Source organism: Durio zibethinus, chromosome 7, assembly GCF_047325235.1.
Source record: "Durio zibethinus cultivar Kanyao isolate XHJ-2024 chromosome 7, ASM4732523v1, whole genome shotgun sequence".
In the NCBI taxonomy this organism is placed as follows: domain Eukaryota; kingdom Viridiplantae; phylum Streptophyta; class Magnoliopsida; order Malvales; family Malvaceae; genus Durio; species Durio zibethinus.
Window position 1 is genome coordinate 24,010,483 of NC_143168.1, and position 20,867 is coordinate 24,031,349.

Sequence of the window (20,867 nt, forward strand, 5' to 3'; positions counted from 1 at the left end):
GAATACTTCATAGGACTAGAGAAAATTGAGAGTGTCTTATGAGTATTGATTATTGAGTGAGGTTGATGATTTGATGTATGTTTGTAATTCTCTACAACTAGTGGATCTTGTTTCTCATCCGTGGATGTAGGTCAGTTGGACCGAACCACGTTAAATTATTGTCTCTTGTGTGTTTGATTTATTGTTTGATTTCGCTTCCGCTGGTGTGATTGGATTTGAGGCTTTTAGCCCAACAAGTATATGATGACAGAAAATTATAAAGTTGAGTTTTTCTTTACGATGCCAGCTATATTTAGAAGTAATTATATTAGGAAACAATTAAACAAATGTAATGCATATCGCCCATTGTTTGACTTTCTTCATCTTAGACACATGTAGATCGCACTACATGTTGTTTATAGATTTGTTGTATAATTTTGGAAACCTTTTTATTTAATTAAGGCAAGAAATGGAAGGTTATAAATATGCAAATCATTGCTTTGTTGTTAAACATGGGTTTATTTATATTGGATTCCTACTTGTGTGAATCAAATACATATTTGTGAAACTATAATTACATTTTGAAATTTAAATTACTAATATTATAGTACTTCAATATTATGTCACACATTCGAATTTATAACTGATAACGTTGTCATATAAAAATATTTTTTTCAAATAATCGTATTCAATATATGTGTATTTATATAAGCAACCAATTGATATAAAATAAATATATACTTATAATATTAAACAAATACCCCAATCGAAAATTAAAAATTATTCATTCAACATGGCATGTCAAAAACATTATAAACAATATAATGCGTACATTTACACCTAACCAATATTCTCTAATCTCAAAGGTGTAGCGAACAATAATATATAATTAGACCACTCTTTACAGATTTCATCAAGTTCATCTTTCGTGAAACTTCATTTACTTTTCCATTATAAAAAAAAAAATCAAAAGTAAATGTTAATAAACGATAACATAATTCAGCCTTTTTTATTGGAAGATATTAGTATTGTACGGAATTAATACTAACATTGAATTGTGTAGTTATAAAATCATATAAAATTATTTCTCTCATAAAACTAAGAATATAATATCCACATTCAGTATATCATGATTGATCAGATACCTAAAAAATAAAGTAGGTTTAGGAAACATTTATCTAAATAAACTTAGCATAAAAGAATAAATTTCACATTTATCGATAATGACACATATTTTACTTTTGCTTTCTTACAACTACAGACATTCCCCTAAATTGAACAGAAAAAAAATTGTCAATATAAAAATAAAAGTAATTATGAAGAAACACAATATAATATAATAATATGTAATACCTATTGAATAATTCATTTTAAAAAATTGGAAGGTATTACTCAAAGTATTTTTGATAAAAAATACTTTTAATAATCCCCTAATAAAAATTAGAGATTATAGTTATTATTTTGAGGAGATTACAATAATTATTCAGAATTTAATGTTTGTGGATTCCTCCAACCAAACGAGTGAATCTAAAAGCGGGATACCTTGAAAATGAAAAAAAATCTCAAGTATCACATTTTTTCGAAGATTTTACTTTTCTTCAAAATCTATGATTCTGCGAACCAAATGCGCTCTAAGAAAAAATTCAATCAGAAAGCAAGCAGTGTTGAGAGATGTTGAAGGTGTATTGGGTGTTGGTGGGATGACTAGTGATTTGGAGGTTATATGAAAGATGATTTGAATTTACGATAAAAAAACATGATTAAGCAAAGTTGATTTTTCGAGATGCGCTTTTAACATTCAAGTTAATCAAATATTTAAAGTTAAATTGTTAAGAATGTTTAGGAAGCTTAAAAGAGAAGAATTCTCTATTTATTTGTACCTAGGGTTTTTTTTTTAATCTTATGTATGAGAGGAAGGACATGATGTAATCAAAGGAATTGACACTTAATGATAAATTTATGCAAAGCTTGAGAAAGAATCATGTAAGTAAATGTGAGCTGTATTTAATGATCTTATTTAAAGATTAATTAATTTATTATAAAGTGATGTTTTAATAGGATGTTAATGAAGATAGTTGGATGAGTATTTTCTTGGTCAGGATGAGCTTGCTTTGTAGTGAAAATTTTAGATGTCAACCCTCTTCCATTGTAATATGATATGATAATCAAACGTGTACTAACTTAGCAATTGTGGGAAGTGACTTTATTAATTGAATTTATAATTATAATAAAAGAAAATAAGAAGAGTAAGAAAATAAAGAAACTCATATATAAAGAAAACAATCCAAATTAAGATGTATAATGGCATTATTAGAACATTAAAAGTGAGGCATGCATTACAATTGCAAAAAGAAAAAATATCCTACTATTTTCTTATGTCCTCTTTATAGTCGAGGTTATCCATATTTCGTTGGAGGTGCAGTTTTAAAGGTTTCAAAAGGCGTTCTGATAGTGATGAAAAGGAATATTGTCAATAGCCTCTATCATCTTCAGGAAAGCACATGACACATCCTTAGGAAATTCGGACGTTGATAGTTAAGGTGGCTCTTGAGAATTATTTGAGAGATCATATGAGTAGTCTGCTATGTTTCCATCTTGAGCTAATGCTATTAGTTACTGTCATTCGGAGCCGTGATCATAAACTTTCTGGATTGAATTGACAAGCAAAGTAGAAACATTTGAGTTTTCTGTTGGCTGCTGATTTACAGGGGTGAAAGCAAGCAAGGCATCTATCGCTCTTGTTTGACTGCATTTTTAACCATTTTGGTACAATTTCTGGTGTCACCGATTTGTTGGCTTCCTAGACAAAAGAGAAAAATAAGGGAAAAAAAAAAATTGATTTCTAGGCTTCTGCTTTCCAAGTTTTGTCTACTTTCAGAGAAGTGTTGCAAACAAATCCAATGTGATGCTTTATAAAAGTCCATTTAGAGGGGGATAATGCGTCTGATATAAAAGCCTCTCAGGTAGTGGATTTCTAAAGGAAGGTCCATTAATTTTGGGCTTTCATTATCACAAGAAATGCGATCTTTGAGCAGGTAATAAGGGTTTTTTTTTTTTTTAAAGAAGGTCATAATCTGCAACAGTAGAAGTTGGAGATGTAAGAATTTAAACTTTAATAACGGATGCTATCTTATAAAGATAAGAGCATGAATTAATTAAGTTAAATCTGAATTGCTGAGGAATGCTTGCTTTTGGGCGTTTCATAATCATGGATACTTAGAGCATCCTTTTAGAATTGCTTGTCAAATTCAAAGAATGGCTCCCCACAGTTTTCAAGGACCACCTAAGCAATGCAAAACACAGAACTATTGTTTAGACAATGACTGGATACAGGTACAAAATGACTTCCCTTTGGGTTTATTTCCTCAAGTTGTATGCATGGTTGGAAAAGCTTTATGTATTTTCTCGATGATGCCACTGGCCTTCCTTCTGGCCCTTTTAGTCCCTGTATCAGCAAGTTCAGCTAGAGTATGTTTTTCAATTTCTTCTGCCCTGATCACCATCAGCAAAGTCAGATCATTTAAACACACATTGTACAGGATTGCAACACAGTTCTCCTTTGTACCATCGGAACTGCTATCTCTTATGATCTGAAGCAAGCAGTGCAGGGTATCAAGATCCCCGAGTTCATCAATAGCCTTGTGATGTGCAGATAGCAGTGCAAGAATGCTCAACAGCTCATCAACAAGTATGCCATCCTTGATCTTCTGCAGGGTTACCTTCACTGCCCCTATTTCATTGAATTTTGCTTTATTCTCATATACAAGACAAAGGTTGAATATTGCTGAGGCAGCATCCTTCATTGCCAATGGATGCCCTTCACATAAGAGTTGAAGTAGAGGAGCAAGAGCACCAGAATTTCCAATGACGAACTTGTTTGAATCAAGTGCTGATAATGTGAAGAGAGCTGCTGCAGCATTTCTTCTTGTTTCAATGGTTCCAAACTTCAAAGATTCAGTAAGCAGAGGGATGACAACTGGATTTTCCGCTACTGGTTTCTTATTGTTGTCATGAATTGAAAGGTTTAAAACAGTAGTGATCAAATCCTCCTGGAGATCAGGATCTGACTCAACCTTGGTTTCTGATAGTGGACTGAGCAATCTAGAGATGGCTTTAGTAAACACACAAAAAGATGCCCTATATGATGGTGTTGTCTTTGTTAGTCTCCGAAGCTCTTTAGCAGCTTCCTTCTGATCAGAAAGGGAAGAAGACATCTTTTCAAGCAATGAGTTTAAGTGCATTCGGTCTACCTCAGTCATCGTTTCTCCATCAATATCCTGATAGGATTTTGGTAGTGCAATGCCACTTTTTTTGCATCAGTGTGAAATCAATTCCCGAACCAAGCAGTTAGGGGTCAGGATAGAGTGGGAGAGCACTTGTTTCAATAGAGGGCATGTTAGGTTACCTTCCTTCAACCACTTCTGAATGTGTGGCCTATCGTAAGTCTGAAAATTGAGAAGATACCGTCAATGCAGATGATTAAGAAGAAACAAAACCCTCAGTGTGCTATTAGCAGATTCAGTAATGTACCAATATGATTGAGAGTAATGCCCCTCTACCTATTGATATTTAACCAGACAAGAAACAGCTTTTTTAGAGAAGTTTAACCTCATTAAAATCATGGATATCTGCCACACACCAGATTCATTTCCAACTGAAACTAACTGAGGATAGCTTCATATTTGAAAATCTTGGAGCTTCAACCTATCAGGTTTGCAAAGTTACCGTGGGATTTCTTTCAAATTGCTCAATTTCAAAAAAGAGAAACACACCACATATACAGACACAGAACACATAGGCATAAGCAAGATAAAACAGTTTACTTCCATTGTAACAAATTTCTGTCATAACTCTATTGTAAAGGTCAATTTTAATAAACATGGAACCTTTGCCAGTTGTTTCCCTATGCCTGGAACTAAAACGAGGACCAACTACAAGGGTAGATCACATTAAAAAAAGAAATTGAATTTGGCTTTACATGCATGAAATGATAAAAGAATCAATGAAATAATAAAAGAAAATTAAAAAGCATTAAAGAAAGAATTAGTAGCAGACAAAAACCTTAATATGCAACAAACCAACCAAAATCCAAACAGTCTAAAGCATGATAAAGAAAACCAATTTACTAATACAGGGACAAAGAAAAAAGATTCAAGCTTTAAAGTCTAACCTGGCCTGAAGCCAAAACTACAGGATCACCCATGATTTCACCCGAAAGAGGGCACTTGAATTTCTCAAGTAAAACCGTATCGTCCATTCCAAGACCAAGATGTTTCTTTAACATCAATTCTGCTAAACGGGACAAGATTCTCATAGCTTCAATCGTAATCTTAATTCCATAACCATCTTCTTCAAGAATCATCTTCACCACCCTTTGCAGTTCTTTCTTTAACTCTGTTTCTTCCCCAGTTGCCTCTGACTCCTCTTTTTCAGCCATTAAAAAAAAAAAACGGGTACTTTAGGAATAGAAAGAACAAGATTTTGATACCCAATGAACAGAAACAAAGTTGCAATGTGTCTAGGAAGAGAATGTAAAAGAAAATATTGAAAATCGAGTTGATTGAATGGATTTTCTTATATGTTGTTTCTAGTTTGCTCTGCACTTTCCTCTATTTTGGCGATTAAAAAAAGACAGGTTCTTGCTTCTTGGAAAGAAAAAAGGAACTAAATTTTTAATTTTCACCCTCAAATTAAAAAAAAAAAATAATAGTCAAATTCCACACACTTTCCTCCAGCAAAATCTGCAGTAAGTATAAGGCCGATCAAACCATTTTAGAAACGTGTTGAATTTTGGGGATAATGAAATCACTACATTTATTAAACCTTTTTAGAAGTAAAGTCTGATTAATTGATTATACAACTATAATTTTCACTCTCAAAAAAAAAAATTATAGTAAAATTCCACACACTTTCCTCCAGCAAAATCTGCAGCAAGTATAGGGCCGATCACACCTGTTGCCAAGAGTCCATCCCTTGCCATCTAAAAATATGAACATGAGCTGTAAGTAGATTGAAATCAAGAAGGCAACCTGTACAAAATATCATCATACCAAGGACTGAAGTGGGGCTCAACAGTCAATATTATGTTAGAATGACTTCTATCATAAGTTCTTATTGGCAAGAGAAACGTGTTGAATTTTGGAGATAATGAAGTCATTACATTTATCAAACCTTTTTAGAAGTAAAGTCTGATTAATTGATTATACAACTATAATTTTCACTCTCAAATTTAAAAAAAAAAATTATAGTAAAACTCCACACACTTTCCTCCAGCAAAATCTGCAGTAAGTATAGGGCCGATCAAACCTGTTGCCAAAAGTCCATCCCTTGCCATCTACAATTATGAACAAGAGCTGTAAGGAGATTGAAATCAAGAAGGCAACCTGTACAAACAGAGATATAGATGAAAAGCAGCAAGAATATGCATGAAAACATCACAACATTAATGATTACAGTGATATCAACAATATCGACGACGATGACAACAATGAAGATGACATGGAAATGCTTGCCAGAGAATTTTGGCAGGGGTAGTTTGAAGCTATAAGATACCATATCAAACCTGTAAAATCTTCAATTAATGTACAAGAAGATAGAGACTGCAAGTGTTTCTGCATTAGCCAAAGGATTTTCCACCTTCTCCTTTTGGCAACCTTTTACATATGTATGCTTACCATTAGACATTTTAATAAGTTTCAACCTTAAAACAACAGAAAATAAAGATCTCAATCATAGAAAGTGCATAAAATAAATTCAGAGCATACCAACATTGATTGCAACCTGAAGTGGTTAGGTATAATATGCCAACTGCAACATCCTGAAAGTATAGCAGAAAATGCGAAATTGACCATAACATAGAATATTTTAAGTTTCATTAACCTGCTAGTAAAGAAAGACAAGAGCGGGAACAAAGATCTAAATCATAGCCAATCTTCATGTTAAAACGAGGCATGAATAGAGTCATCAGATAGACACACTTTAATATTAAAAAAAAAAAATGTTCTCAGTATTTTTCCCATATTAATTTCTCTCCATTCTGAGATTTCTTTAGAAAAAGTAATACACAAACTTTAGATAAATAAATAGCAACCTATAATGATCCCAAGAAAATTAGGATATGGATAAAGACGTTAATATGCTCTTAATGGCTCTCATGAAAGTTCCATGATGACATAACTCGTGATAATGAAGATTGTAACGTCCTGAAGAAAACGGATACCGAAAATGAAGATGCCAACACTAGGTCTCCTTTGTTACATTGGTTCAGAATGGGAAAAATCAAGAAGCAAATGTCAAAATCAAAAAGAGCCAGCAGGAAAAACAGAAAAAATATAAAATAAAGGATACAAAGGAGGATACAGATTGAGATAATGCTGAAGCCTGATGACTTCTTACCGCAAAGTGCAAAGTTATTAAAGTAACCATGTCAAAAACAACACTTTATATAAATAAAATCACCAGATCTGATCTAAAGGATAATAGCTTATAAACTCATCCCAAAAAAGGAACCTAGTCAAGGAATAAGGATATAGTTCATTTGCAGAATATCTGCTGGCACATCCATGATATCATTCTGGTCTGACATACTTGCTACCAACAAAGACATCGTCTTCATACATGTCAACAGATTCTGAAGGGTTATATCCATCATCAAATCCATTTTGTGCCCTGGAACCTGATGTATGATTCTCATAAGAACTCCTTCGGTTCCTGTCTCTACTGTCCAACTTCTGATCATCCTTTCTTACATGAAAGTCATCTGAAGTATTAGAAACAGAATAAGATGATTTGTAATCCTTATATTTAGAAACACTGTATCGACTTCCACTAGGGATGGGAATTCAACCCGACCCCGGCGGGTTCCGACCCGACCCAACCCTATGAGGTCGGTTTTTTTTTTTTTGAATTTCGGGTTTCGGGTCGGGTCGGGTAATGTTAGAAAATAATCGGGGTCGGGTTTTAGGCATACCCGACCCTACCCGACCCGATATTATTTAAAAAATTATTTTTTAATTAATTTTTTAATTATTTATTTATATATATATATTTATATAATGATATTTTTAAATATTTATATTTAAAAAATAATATTTTTATTAATTTCGGGTCGGGTCGGGTATGAAAAAATAAAAAAATTTCGGGTTGGGTCGGGGGCCGGGTTTATTGATGATAAAGTCGAGTCGGGTTCGGGGCGAGCAAAACCCGCCCCGAACCCGACCCAATGCCAACCCTAACTTCCACTCTCATAGTGTGTGGCTCTAGTGGATTCTGCATCATCATGTTCCCTTCTATAACTTTTTCACTCATCTGATCGCCCATGACTTCTGTGTCTTTTTGAGATTCCAGAATGATGCTCTTCTCTATGTTTCTCTTTAACTATGCTTCTCCTTAGATTTCAAGGAGATCACGGAGCTCATGCCATCTTGATTGCTCAAAATCATTCCGCGAGTAATCCTCAAATCTTGTAGATCTACTAAGCTGGTCATAGTGTGATCCTCTCTTGTAATGGTTTGGGCTACCTCTAGCTGCTTCAGAAATGTCACTGGTACTTTTTCTTTGCTCATCAGCATCCACAGCACGATCATAAGTAACTGGTGATTTAGATGGTAGCAACCCTTCTTCTTCCACTCCTTTGACAAAGCAACCAATACCCCCTGCTTTTTTTATTTCGTCAGTGTATTCCTCTATTATATCCCTCATAACCTATAAAAAAATTGAAATAACTTAAAGCACTACATGAGAAGTATAACAACCTTGCAAATTAACTGACTAAATTAACTGAATTTAAATGTCTTGTTAGTAATGATTCCTAAAAGTTACCCTCCTTCACCAAGGTATATAATTTGAGGAAACATTTTAGAACTACATGACATGCACAATGAAAAAGATATTATAAATGGAAATTTCTTCACTCCCTTAGCAGGTATGTAGGCTTCTCACAGTCTATCCTGGGTTGAAAGTTTCTTTTTTCGAAAAAAAAGTAAAGGAATAAAAAGAAATCAGCATTCGTAGTTGAAGCATCAGTTAGCAAATATAATATAACGAACAAGAGAGCAGAATCCCGATAAGGCAATCACACCTCAAAAGTAGACTTCACACCTGTAATGATGTCCACTTCAGTTTCTTCCCACGATAAGACATCCTTCGTCTTTTGTAGTCTCTTTCTTCAGCCAATATCTCCTCTCTTGTTTTAGTCCTACTTATTTCCTTGTATAAACAGAAAAAGAATTGTAAGGAAACAAGTAGAATAAAGAGAAAGATGCTAAGCAGCATACTAGTGATATAGATTATGCACTATATGCTCTGAGTCAAATAGCAGTCATTAACTCTGTTCTACTTCAGCTCTTTATGGTCATAACTTCAAAACCCTTATCCATCTCAAGAGAAAAATTATTATGTCAATCAAGTTTAACAGAATGCTTTATGAAAATAGGTTGACATAATGTTTCAATTCCAGGACCTAAGTCCACATAGCCAGGTAATGTAAACTTGTATCACAGCTCTCAGCCTTATGCCATGGTAACATCAAAATAGCCAGATTCTTACAGCATAGCTTCAAATTCCAAAGCCAGGTGCAGCTGAAAACATTTGGCAAATAGATGAAGTTGTACCTCGTTAGATGATGCCTGCCGAGGAAGCCCATCATGGTCAATTATAGGTCTATAGTTAGGGCGTTTCTTCTGCTCCGCATCAGCTATCTCTGAAACATAAGCATGCTCAGCCATCCTACACGTCAAGGAGACCTCTATTAGTCATGTCAGCATCAATTATGCCAACTAAATGTAGCAATTCTGAGGCAATGACCTTTTTGTTATTAACTGAATATATTTCAGTTCAGTGGTAATATCAAACTAAGAGACATAAACAGCAACAACAACAACAACAAACTAAGCCTTGTATTCCATAACTCTAGGGTCTCATGTTAGGTCATAGTTTTGAATCTTCTTACAATAAAACTAGGAGACATCATTACAATAAAAAAAAATAGTAATAAAGAAAAACAATTTTGAACCGCAAACAATACAGCAAAATGAAAAGAGTGAAGAAGAGAGCATGACAGGGTTATAAGAACCTTGGAGAAAACAATATTTGGAAGATTGTCTGAAGACAATGAACTGAAAATGGTAACTAACCGCTGGTATCTTGAAAGAGGTTGGGAAGCCCGTAAATGATTTAGTTTTTCTTCAAGGAAATTCCGTTCATACAATGCTGCAACTGCTGCTGCTGCTTGGGATACAAATATCACCCCAACACCAATATTTTCATCGACTGTTTCAACTGGTTCATTACTTTGTTCAATTGGCTCCTCAAGTTTAATTTCCTCAACACCATTACCCTTCAAACTTCGTCATTCTTGACCCAAATTGAGTGAATCAGTCACCTTTTCTTCCATTGGAAACAACAACAACCGTGATGCACCTTCTAATACACATTGTTTGATCATATTAATAGTTAAGAACTTCCCATTCACGTCACCATACAAAACAGAAAGCTGAGAACCTAACCACATAAAAACTTGAAATAAAACAGGACATTCAAACATTCTCCTCCCCAAATTCACATCCAATTCTTTCTCCTTAGCTTCTCCATATTCCATCCCTACTTCCAACAAACCAACCGCTTCCCTCACAACAGCTTTCAAACATAACTTAACCAGCAAAACTATATGATCGCCCATATACTCATCAATCACAACACCAAACCGCGGCGAAGTAGCAATTACCCATTTCCTCAGATCACTTCCTTTCACCATTTTCGACCCCAACATCCCACAAACAACATTAAACGAATACAAAGCAGGGTAATCTCCCCACTTCTCAACTTCCCTTCTAATTTCCCATAAACCCGAAGCTAAAACCCTTAAACCCTTTTTTTTCACTAACCTTACTCTCTCCTTTATTAAAACCCTCAAAGTTAACACATTCAACGGATAAAACGCCCGGTAAAGTAAACAGTTTTTTGGAGTTATTAACATCAAACAAATTAACAACACTGGGACAATCTTTGTAAAAGAAATTAGACCCAAAATCAGAAAAGTAATCATCTAAAGAAAGGCAAAGTTCAGAGCATTGCTTTCCCTGAAAAAGGTTGTCCGGGGATGGAAATTTGTAGGGGGTTTGAGGGTATTTCGGTAATTTGGGGGGTAAAGGTTGAGATTTTGAGGGGAAGGGCAGTGGAGGGAATGGGAAAAGAGGGATTCTGGGGGATGGAGACTATTGGAGTTGAAAGGGCAAGGGACAAGGTTGGGGTTTAGGGATTTGGTGAGGGTAGAGTGGGAATTGAGGGTTTGGTTGGAAAGAGAGAGGAGGGAGGTGAGGAAGGAGAGAGCAGTGGAGAGACAGGAAGGGCAATCAGGGTTAGGGTTTCGATGGAGCGAAGGGATTGGGAAATTAGGGTTACTGTCTTGCTAAGGGAAAGAGGGATGAATTGAAGAAGGGTTCATGGCGTTTTGAATTTTGCAGGAGCAGTGGAGCTCTAAAACAGAAAGCGCAAACCTTTTGGTCCTGGCAGCTTACAGCTTAGCTATTTTTTCCTTCTTTTTCGTAATTTTATTTTTTTTTGTTGTTAAAATATGAAAAAAAATCCTATTCAAAACAATTTAACAATGTTCGTGAACTATTATTATTTTTTATTTGATAAAAAATTTAAGATAAATAAATTATTTAATTTTTTAAATTAAAATAAAATATATTATACCTGAAAATTTAATACAAATAATTATAGATATTGAATCTAAGATTTTTTCATAAAAAAAATAATTTAATTAATTAAACCAATCATTTGTTAATAACTATTATCTTATCTAAATAAATTTTTTAACTTTTATTATTATTTTTTTATCAAAGCCTTTTGACCTTTATATTAATAATATGTCGATATATTTTAAGATCTTAGACAATGATGTAGCAAAAAAATCATGTGTAAAAATAATAATTTTTCAAAAAAATATCTGATAAAAATTTTTATTAATTAACATTTTAATTAAAAATAATTATAAAATTAATAAAAAATAAAATGCCTAAATTTATGTAAAAATTAATAAAAATGATTAATTATTTAATCATGATTGAAAATAAGTAATAAATATATATATAAGTAAAACATAATTTTATTAATAAAAGAAAATATTTATATGTAAAATTAATAAAAGAAAAAATGTCTATAATTATATAAAAATTTAAAAAATTAATTAATTATTTGATACCATAATTGAAAATAATTAGTTTAAAAAATGTATATATGTAAAATTAATAAAAAAAATCTACATTCATATTAAAAATATAAAAATAATTTTAATTTTCTTTTTACTAATTTTAATATAAATATAAATATTTCCCTTTTAATAATTTTATATAAAAATATTTTTTATTAACAAATAATTATTATTATTTATTAATAAATCATATTTATATTTTAATAAATATAATAAATAATAATTATTTATTAATAAAAAATATCTTTATATAAAATTAATAAAAAGGAAATATTTATATTTATAAGGAAATTAGTAAAAAGGAAATTAAAATCATTTTTATATTTTTTATATGAATGTGGATTTTTTTATTAATTTTACTTATATACATTTTTAATTAATTGTTTTCAATTATGATCAAATAATTAATAATTTTATTAAATTTCACATAAATTTAGACATTTTATTTTTTATTAATTTTATATATTATTACTTTTATAATTATTTGTAATTATGGTATCAATTAATAAAATTTTTTATTAAATTATCTTTTTTTGAAAATTTTTTTTTTTTACATATGTGTACTTTTGTTTCCCTTGTCATTGTTCATATATCTTAAAATATGCTAACATGTCATTGATATAAAAATAGAAGAGCTTTGATAAGAGAAAATAAGAGTTGATTGACTTATTTAGATAAATAATAATAAAGAATTTAGTTAAATTATGTTAAATACTTCAAAGACTTTTTTTATAATTTAGTCATTTTTTACTATCAACATACCCACGCTTGCTATGGTTTTAAAATCGATTCACATATTATTTGCATATTATAATATCATTTTACAATATTTTTATGAAAATTTCATGATCTTAACCAAGTTTTCATTTGCATTTTTTTTTATACAAAACCAATATCATAAGAACACTCAAGGATGGTGAACATATTTCATCAATAATCAATAAATGCATAAATAAAAGTGAACAATTAAAATTGTATCTTATCAAAATATCTCAGAAGAATGAGGACGGTAAAATTTAATTGAGAAAGATAACATTACACAATTATTATTAGGTTCCTTACAAATTAAACATCTCATTAATACACAATCATTATCAAGTTCCTTACTAATTAAACACCTTATTGCTTAATCTTTTAGTTCATTTAATAAGCAAGCAAAATTATTCACTTATTTGTTAATTTATTATGTTTATTAGAATTTAATAATCATATGGACAATCAATGCCAAAATAGTTATTGAAATTAATTAATTTCAAATATCTAAGATGTGCTAATCTATGTGTTAATCTGTTAAATTAAGGTCAAATAATTACTTTATTAGTATAATATAAATGTATAAATATAAATAAGGAAATATAGATACTTTTATATATGCTACATATTCAGGGTAGATCATTCTAAATTCATTTTTAACTTTACCCCATTTGTCTTTCAAAAGCCCATCTCGCTTAAATCCAATGTCAATTTGAAGTCAAAATTCTCAATTATTAAATTTATTAAACCTATTTTCAAATAATAAAAAATATATTTTATATATACCTTTGATGAAATACTCTAAAGCTTTCGATTCGATCGTGATTTAAAAAAAAAATCAGCACATCTTGATCAAATTTTATTAAAAAAAATAATTCATATTGGAATAAGTCAGGTTGAAACCTCAAAAATAAATTATTACTCATTGCCGCTTAATATTTATATTTATATTTAGTCAATGAGAGTTTGATTTAATGGTAAAGAAAAAATCCTAAAATTTTAAGATTTTAAGTTAAAATCTCATTGTATATAAATTTAATTATTTAGTTAAGTTTTAATTTATTAACGCAAAAAAATCAATCGCTAGTCAATTTATGCAATCTAAAATATGTAGAATAATTAAATGTACTATATCTCATTTCTTAGGTTGTCAGTTGATTCTTGAAATGTTTTTCTTCTTTTTTTTTTTTTTTTATAGATGAAAAACTTTGAATTAATGTCTTTTTCTCGCCGAAAGAGATCGACATCTATTTTAGTTTGTCAGCTTTTTAAATTAGCAGTTGAAAACTGAACAATTATTTTTATGAAATAATATTCAACTAATTTAAAATTTGAATTTTAATATTTATAATTTTTTTTTATTTCTAGGCTGCAGCATCTTATGTACTAAACAAAAACTATTGGTTCATGTTGAAATTTTAGAAAAGTAAAGATATTTTTTATTTTTCCTTTTATTTAAGGGTATTTTCAATTAACTAATATACTCAAATCATTTAAGAACTCATTAGAAGGCTTTTAATTGACAATCCAATCCGGAATCGATAGATTTTGACCCGATCCAATCTCATAGGATCGGTTTTTTTTTTTTTTTTTTAAATCGAGTTTCGAGTCAGATCAGATATTATTAAAAAATAATCGAGGTTGGATCGGGTTCGGATTTTAGACAAATTTGACCCGACTCGATATTATATAAAAAATTATTTTTAAAATTTTAATTTTTAATTTATATATATTTATATTTTAAAAAATAATATTTTATTAATTTCGGGTCGAATCGCGTATGGTTTATATAATTTAAATTCGGATCGGATTCAAATATAAAAAATAAAAAAATTTTCGAATCGAGTTCGAGACGAGCAAAATTTTATCCCGACCTGACCCGTTGTAATCTCTAATAAAAGTAGCTTGTTGATTATTTTCATTTGAATCCAAGAGAGTCAAACTGATGGTGGAACTTCTTTTTAGGGATGTCAATGAAAAAGATAAAGCATTGCTCATCCCAATCTTTAGTTTTTTATATTATATATATTTTCGTATCTATAATTAATAGGTATTTTAAATTTATACTCATCTTCATTTTCACGAGTATAATAGGTATGGATAATTCCAATACCTTTATATTATGTTTGAATTAAGGTGAGAGAAAGAAAAGAAAAAGAAAATAAAAGAAAGTAATGGAACAGAAAAACTTTATTTTTTGTTTAGATAAACTTTTAATTTAAAGGAAAAGAAAGAAGTAAAAACTTAATGACTTTTAGTTTTCCTTATAATTATTATTTTTTTAATATCTCAGTTTGGGAGAAGAGTTAAGGAAAGTTGAAAAAATTTTATTATTATAAAAAAATATTATATTATATATTTTTATTATGACATTAGATTTGATTATATAATTGACACTTCTTACAAAAATAATTTTTTATGAATATTTTATATAACATTACAGTTTATAAATATTTTATGATTTTACAAGTTTTAATAACAAAACAAGTTAAATTATTGTTAGAAGCAATTAAAAAGTTAAATTAAACACAAAATTAAGAGTAAATCAATAACTAGCTAATATATCTTACCATATTAAACATGTTCAATTTTGTTTAGAAAGATTTGTTTATATAAATTAGATAGTATAAATATATATTTGTATATTATATGTTACTTGATAAAAAAAAATTATAATTAAAAAAAATTATAATGAATTATTTCCTTTTCTTTTCATTATTTATCCTAACAATAGTTATTATAATTCTTTTTATTTCTTTTATTAATTTTAATTATAAAAATAAGAAGTACATGTACAGTTTTCTAAAAAACTTTCATTTCATTTCTTTTATTAATATCTAACCAAATATAGCATTAGATTTTTATGTTAATATATTAAACATTTAAATAACAAAATTATTATTATTATTATTATTAACATATTATTTTATTAATATAAAATATTAAAATAATAATATTTATTATTAAATTATTAAAAATATCAATAGTAATAAAATAATAATATTTTATATTATAAAAATATTTATTAGTAAATAATAAAAGGTATTATTTATTTATTTATTATTTAATTTGAAATATAAAATTCATTAAGACATTAAAAGTACTATATATTTTAAATTTAAAAATACTAAGTTTAGATAACATAAAAACCTGGACCTAATAAACATAACATACTAATTTTTTAATTTATATATATTTATTAAATATATATTTAAATATATCAAATATGAATACGAGATGTATGCTATATTATTAGTCCTAACCCATATCATATGGGTATTTCAAAATTATACTTATCCTCAAAATTTAATATTCATACTTGTCTCTATTAAATGAAAAATCGAGTTTCTTATTGGATTTATGTAAAATTGACATCTTTACTTCTCACAAGTTTTGAATCTTTATTTTATTTCTCCTCTAATTATTAATCTATCATTTTTCTTAACAAAGATTTAGTTTGGTGTAATTAATTGAAACTATTTTTTTTTTTAAGAATTAAGTGAAACAATTTTTTGTGAATCAATATGTGTTCTATGTATTGGAAAGTCATTAGTAGATTCATTTCTTACTTTTTTAATGTAAAATAAAGATCATCAACTACAATTAATGAATGAAATAGTTTTATACCCAATGATCCTTGTGATCAACTCATATAAACTTCAAATACTTTGAATGTTATAATTCAATGCACTATCTTCTTTCCCTTGCTCATTCTTTTATCTCTAAATTCATGACATTATATTACTATTCTTTGAATGCCATTAAATTCACAAATTAAATTTCTTTAATTGTTCATTGTGCTCTCGTAGGAAAGCGTGGACATGAAACTTATCATAAAAATTATTTTCATCCCAAATTATAACATATTTACAAATATTTTTTGAGTTTGGTAAAATAATAAAAAAACCTAAAAAGATTTTGTTTTATTTTTATGAAAAATTTAATCTAATGAAACACTCTCTCTGGGCGTTTTAATTGCACTGTGATCACAATAATATTCATTTCACTAATTTTATACATGTGTACTATTAATAAAGTTTTTGGATGAATTTTATGTAAACGTGTTAAGTGACGTTAATTTTAGTTTAAATAGATAAAAAAAGCAAATTTTATATAAACAAATGAACTTCAAAACTTTTGATAAAAAAAAATAATTGTCTTACGAGTATGACTTATGTGTACTATATTTAATTATTTTAATTTAATTTAAATTTTAAAATGTTTCATATAATAAATTATATTTAATTTGTTTTTTTTACATTTCTAACTTACTTACCTTTAACATTTAAATGACCTATTGTAAATAAAAGTCTTCTACAATCAAGATTTCAAATTTTACATTTAAATTACATTAATTAAAAATATAATGTTTCTAGATCTCAAAAGACTTTAATAAAAAGTTGAAGTTATTTGCAAACATGATTGGCAATTTGGCATTATATCAATATAAATCATGTAATCGGATTATTCTTTGAAATCTATTGTTGTTGTCGTTCATGATAATTTTTTATATTTAAACTTCGAAAATTTGAATTGTTATAATCAATTTATTAATCACAATTATAAATAAAATATTAATTTACTAGTCAAGAGAGTTTTTAGGATTGAGTTTGCATCGAAAGATTTGCATATTCAAACAAGGATATAAAATTTTGAAGATATCCTTTTAAATGATGCAGTATTTCCTATTCTTCTGCTTGAAAGTAAAATACACTAAAAAAATTTCCTTCCCATATAGTAAATCTCAAGGATTATTGATCGAATCATGTAAATAACAATATTTGTTTGATAATATGAAACAAATAAAGGATAATAGCATAAAACAATTTCCATTAACCACTAAAATCAAATAGGATTGAATGCTTAATTTCATTGTCTTTAATCTCTAATTTACTCTAAGAAAATGACTTTTGTTAGGGGCATATAACGATCAAAATGATATAATGATTTTTTTTTCTCTCAAAGCTTTCAGCAGATAATCAGGGATATTTTGATTATTTTGCGCCGACTTGACATATCAGATTGGCCTGATATAGTAAGTGCTACCTCAGCTTGGTTTTGTCCTAAATGTTTCATTTTTATCTTCCTCAGCTTATCTATAAATAAGAAAACTCAAACATTATGAAATTAAGTTCATTTAACCTATATCTTTCTTTTTTTCCTACTTTCTTATTCATTTTCCAACCTGATCCTTGTTAACTTGTGTGTCGGAGTGTAAATGTAGAGAACACCCTTGCCTTTATCTCTAATCATCATTTTCTTTTGTATTTATATGAATACCTTTAGGTTGGAGCTCAGCACCAACAAATTATATACAAGATTGATTTCAAAGGTGCAAATTCCAACAATTTGGGATCAAAGACATGACCATGTTTTATTTAGATATCATGATCAAATTAATGTTCATTTTTACTAATTTTAAACATATTTTTTTTATTGTGTTGATTCCGTTTAAGATTTTGATAACTATTAAATTTTTTTGATACCCAAAAATTTTAGTGATCCGAATTAAAGTAAATTGAAAAGGTTACTAGGATAAGAGGTTTAAGGGTATCGAAATTAAAAAAAAAAATTGGTGAGACCCTTTAATACCCTATATATCCCCTAACCCTAATTTAACTTTTATTTTCTGTCTCATAAAGAGTTGTAGTACTTACCGCTGCACACAACACCTTTTGCAAAAATGGTTGGAAGAGGTACGATGTTTTAAATTATGTTTGTTTGTTTTTTTGGATAACTGGTGATTAAAATTTGTGTAATATAATATAGGGAAACATACTTAACAATTTGATATGTTTTCTTTCAATCAAAACATAAGATTGTATCTCTACTTCTTTAATCTTGCTATCTGAAAAAATGCTAATTTGTTCATGTTCTTGATTTAATTCCCATGGCAAAGACTATCAAAGTTTTTAATGTCAAGTAAAAGTTCATAATATTAGTTATTATAAAAATAATTAAATGAAAATAAATTAAAAAAAAAAACTGATGAATTGAAAAGCCTTGTTTAATAAATTAAGGTATAGAAAATTATATGTATTTTTTTATCCTAAATTATGTGAGTTTCGTTTAATTATACGTGAATTTATTGTTAATTGGTTCTTTTTATTGATATATATTAAAATTATTTGATTATTATTGTAATTTTTCTTAAACATAAATTGATGCAGATGCAGGATTGAAATTATATAATGTCCCGGGATTTTGGAAAACTGGTGGATGAGTTTGCTCAAAAGCATAAGGAAGCCTTTGATTCAGACGTTGATCATGGAGTCCGAAGAGAAAGAGCAAATATGCGTAAAGTAATATTATAGCCATGCATTCCTAATTGCTTTGTTTTCATTAAATAATAATACCAATTCACCAACTTTAGCGTTAGTACTGCCTGCAGAGCATCCTAAATATACTGGAAGTGCCTGAATTATCTAAATCAGGAGATGACGATTATGATGATGATGATGATTAGAATGTTAATGATTCTTTGCCTCGATTCCGAAAGTTTCCGATGAATTCATCATAAAGCTGCGAGAAAGTATTGAGAAAGGTGTTAGGGGGTGGATCAAGGAAGAAAAGGCTCATATGGTCAAGGTATACTGCTTAATCCATAAAATCAGTAGTTGATTACATGCTGATGCATGAGAAATTAAGCTTGAATTTGCCATTCTTTGCCTTGTTGCTTCTAAAATACTACATTTTTCTCATCTCTTGTTCAACCGTCGAAATTGCAGAATACACCGAAATTGTTTTCCACGGCTGCAATAGATGCTGACAGCTCCTTTGCTGGTCGTGTAAGACCGTCCCGGGCAAGATTAACAACTTCAATTTTCAATGCCTTCAAACTTAAATATGCTTCAGCAATTAGTAGCTATAATTTTCTGTCTTGTGATTTGTTAGTAAAATATTAGACTCTTGATTTCAGCGATCATGGTTCAAGGGTCTAATCAACGGGTGCTTATAAGCGTAAAAATTTTTGTATTTAATCAATGTATTCACCAAATTCAAAAGAAAACAATGCTTTTATTCTACATTTTTCTTAGATAATACAACGCTTTCTTACATGGTACATACAGAGATTTTCTTTCTTTTCTTATTCAACCTTTGAAATTGCAGAATATACCAGATTGCTTTTCAGATTTTGCGGGTCTATCCGGGTTCGGATTACCGACTTCAATTTTCAATTCCTTCAAACTTAAATAAGTTAGTAGCAATTTCTTAAAAGAGGGAGAGATTTCTTTAATAATTATTTGAACGGCAATAATTTTTAGTAATAAAGGAAGGGCCTGATTAACAGGTGTTTATATAGTGCTGGTTATGATTTTTTAAAACTTTTTTTTCGCATTTAATGCATTAGTTTCATCAAATTCAGGACAAAACAAAGCATTTATTCGCATTATTTAATATATTTTTAGTTACATATCTATTTATCGACGGATAAATTCTTTGCTTAGAGATGAGGATATCAAAACTTGAAAGTTAAGGAATTATCTTGGGTGATTGTTTGAAGATGATGAAAAAATCATTATTAACAAGTTGGTGGAAATGAAACGAAGTAAGTTAGATGATAATGTTAACAGTTAGTGGTAGATAGTTTTCTTGCGTTCTATGGTGAGCTGTTTAAATTAATGTTCAAAATTCAAGTGGTTTCGGCTTTTCCATATTGGATTTGTTTGTAATTTCATTCGCTCTGTGTTGTACTTGCAAGTTAGTAGGATGTTTTTCTTTTGCTTTTATTTAGGTGATCTATGATTCTCAAATCGGTTCGTACTGGAATTTTGGATATTCTCTTTGCTAGTTTTGGCTAATTTCGTCGTCTGATTATTGCTTTGATAAATTTTGGTAATAAAAAATTACAATATGAAAATAAGAGAATAAGTTGTAAGTGTTTGGATTTGATTTCAAACTTATTGAATATTACGTTTTA

The 20,867-nt window shown here is 29.2% G+C and overlaps 2 pseudogenes across 2 annotated transcripts; both read right to left on the reverse strand.

Annotated features, from left to right (window-relative positions):
• Positions 1-3,177: 3,177 nt before the first annotated feature.
• LOC111277099 (U-box domain-containing protein 9-like) lies at positions 3,178-7,146 on the reverse strand (annotated as a pseudogene). Its single transcript, XR_016343675.1, has 4 exons — positions 6,744-7,146; positions 6,542-6,632; positions 5,150-6,313; positions 3,178-4,424 (listed from the first exon to the last, which is right to left on the reverse strand). The product of XR_016343675.1 is annotated as a U-box domain-containing protein 9-like (transcript).
• Positions 7,147-7,406: 260 nt separating this feature from the next.
• On the reverse strand, positions 7,407-11,534 carry LOC111277100 (U11/U12 small nuclear ribonucleoprotein 48 kDa protein-like; annotated as a pseudogene). Its single transcript, XR_016343676.1, has 5 exons — positions 10,113-11,534; positions 9,591-9,705; positions 9,079-9,186; positions 8,205-8,682; positions 7,407-7,800 (listed from the first exon to the last, which is right to left on the reverse strand). The product of XR_016343676.1 is annotated as a U11/U12 small nuclear ribonucleoprotein 48 kDa protein-like (transcript).
• Between the last annotated feature and the right edge of the window lie 9,333 nt (positions 11,535-20,867).